This window comes from Geospiza fortis, unplaced genomic scaffold (genome assembly GCF_000277835.1).
Source record: "Geospiza fortis unplaced genomic scaffold, GeoFor_1.0 scaffold98, whole genome shotgun sequence".
In the NCBI taxonomy this organism is placed as follows: domain Eukaryota; kingdom Metazoa; phylum Chordata; class Aves; order Passeriformes; family Thraupidae; genus Geospiza; species Geospiza fortis.
In genome coordinates, this window is record NW_005054306.1 from 6,900,245 (window position 1) to 6,903,399 (window position 3,155).

Here is a 3,155-nt window from a genome sequence, read left to right on the forward strand (position 1 = left end):
GAGGCAGGCAGGGAAACCCAAAAGCCCGCAGATGTTTGTGTCTAATCTGGGCTGTTTGTGTCCAGTCACATAGCACCAAAAATTCTTTGAAGATAGACCACCGTTCATGAATCCTATTTTGATGAGAAGGAAAGTTGGGAGAGGTGAGAAAGGAGAGACTGTCAACCCTTCAACCAGCCTACGGGGCAGAGCAGTGAAAAGGAAAATCTCAGCTTTTACTTATCAGTTTCTATCTTTGTCTTGGGGAGGTCATCGTGAAAAGATATGCTGATGTGAAGTACTAAGTGATAATGGATTTTCACTCTTTTCCAAAGATCATAGATTATTCTCATTTTCCCTCCAGCAATGGGCCCCCGTTAGATCTTGAATTTCTTAGTAAAGTAAATGAACAAGGACCCTTAGGGCAAAAAGCTCCCTCCACTGCCCTGGCCTCCCTCCTTCCCCTTTCATTTGTTAGTGCAACTGCTAAGACAGCTGTTTGTCTGGCAATAGCAGCCAGTCGGTCAGGGAGTGCTGTGCACAAACAGAGGGAAGGCCATACAAGAGAAACCCCCTGGAGTCTGGCTCAAGATTTATATCTATCTCTGCAGATTAGAAAAGTGGGGTTGGGGAGGGGGGGGAGAAACAGACTGTTAAACTGGATCAAATTGGAAAGACAGTCATGCATGAGATCCTTAGCTAAACCAGTCAGGAGACAGGGATTTGCTCCTATTGATCTGCAGTAATGATGACTGGAGAAATGTCTCATTAAACGATGCACAATGATGGATCTCAGACTAGGCAAATTTGAGCTGTGGAGATTAACAGGAAGAGATGTAAAAGCTAGGCCAGGATAGAAAAGATAAGGAATGCTAAAAGATAACATGGATCTATAACTACATTGCTAAAAAATTCAAATCTAAAAAGAAAAATAATTAGAGTTTATTAGACTATGTTTGTGTGATCATCATACACATTAGGAGAGAGTGAACACAAAGCAACAATAAAAACCTTGCTGTTAAGTAGGTAAAGCTTGCACTTCTTTTTGTATTTCTTTAAAGAGGGTGAGTTGGCAAAGTATTTGCAAAGCTGTTTAGTGATTTGTTCAACTGTGTTATCTATTAGTTATTACTAATCAAATGTGCTGTCTGAAATTTGAAGAAAACTAAATTTCAACATACACTAATTTTCAACATACAGCAGGCAGTGCAACAGTGTGAGTGTAAAATGGCCTGATGCAGGATGTCTGAAGAGGATTGCATGAAAAAGATGTGCCAAGGGTTTTAGAGGGAAACAGAAGGAAAGAAGATTGCATACCACAGAAGGAGTGACTTGCCTCTCTGAGCATGTAGATCCGTGTGTAAGAAGATATAAAATCAAGATTAGGAGAAAAAGACAAAAGGTGCAGAAGCAGTAGTGCAGATTACACAATCTTCAATCTTTGTAAAGATCTTCAGAACAGTCAGGTGTTCAGTTTGCATAAACATCTCCCATAAAAGTCTCTACCTCTGACACCTCCTGGTTTCCATGGCATTCCCAAATACCTGAACATTTCATCTCCCAGTAGTTCCATAAAAAGAAATTGCTTATCCAGCAATCCAGGAGAGAGCCCATCTGCCTTGAGCTCCTTACAGATTGAGAAGTAACAGTGCCCACCGCGGAGACAGGAATTAACTGGGGCTGGATTTGACCATTTCAATCACCAGCCTGAGAAAGTGTGTTGCTGGACTATCATTTGGATGCACTGCTCACTGACCTTCTGGTAGGTATCTAGAGTCCCAGTCCTTCTCCCCCCATAAATTCCCACACTCCTCTTCTTGACTGAGCAGCACCCCTGGGTACAGGCACGGACACTGGTGCACAGGAACAAGCAGATCCCTTTCTCCATGCAAGCTAGAGCAAACCTCCTCACAGTAGGGGGGTGGGGAAATTAAGGATGTTCTCTAAAACAAAGGCTTGATGCAAACAGTTGGAGATATATCTAATCCCTTCTTTTCTGAAGGAGAAGGAAACATTCCCTGGGAAGACCATAATTAGCTGGGATCTACCATGAGGAGAAATTCTGGGGATGGTAATCCAGCACATAATTTCTACCTGCAGTAACTGCTAAGAAGGTAAATGCTGTGGGCAAGACAACACTTTGTCTCTACTTGCTAACATGCACCAACACCACAAGCAGCCTAGTCAGCTTCAGGCTTTATCCTCCAAGGGTTACAAACCCTTCTGGAACACCAACAGCTGCCACGACTTTAGACAAGTCTGCTCCTTGCCCTTCTGGGTGCAGGGGAAGGCCTGAGCAGAGCTCCACAGCCCCAAATTCAGATCAACCTGATGAGGGCCAGCCCCTGCTGAGCTCCTCCACTGGGCACCCAGCCCCCTGTTATGGGGAACACGGGGCTTGTTCCTATTCCCTAAACACAGGTCCCCAGTGACACCTTCCCTGCTGCGGGGAGAACCAGATGTTCACCCAGGACTAGCAGTGCTTAGGTACTGTCAAAAATAGCTTAGAAACTGTTGTAAAAGAGTTGATAGATGGTTAAGCATGTACTGTTAGTTTGGTTATTATATTGTAAAAGGGGTTAAAAGGGTAGTTATAAGAAATACTGTACTCAACATACCATGATACACCTAAGTAAAGGGCAGCACCCCCCAAGCGAAATGGGCCAGCCTGGACAGAACCGTAATAGGCCAATCAAGTGCCTTAAACTTTCATGCAAATGAAGCATCCAAAAAGAAACCAATCAAAAGGGACAAAAAACAGGATAAAAAGGGGCTTCTGACCCACTGAATCTGTGCTGCTCCATCTGGGACATCACTGCTGAAAAGACCCAGCGCCAGTGCTGCAGCATCCTTGACAGGAATGCTCCTGCTCGGCCCACAGGCCCCCTTGCTTTAGGTCTTTCTTTTTCTTATAATAAAAGCTGAAATCACTTTTGTCCTGGAGCTTGCTGTCATTTTTATCAGGTACCATGGTAGGGGGGTTCCCAGGGCAGAGCCCATCCCACCCCCAGCCAAGAGCAGGGCAGCCAGGGCCATCATCCAGCACCTTCCTGGGGACAGAGAGGCCAAGGCTGGGATGTGGCCCAGGGATGGAGAGTTGCACCACTGGGGCAGGGGCTGATGGCTTCCGGGTCTGGCATAGGGCCTGGTCCCTGGGGGAGCCCAGGGGAGCTGGG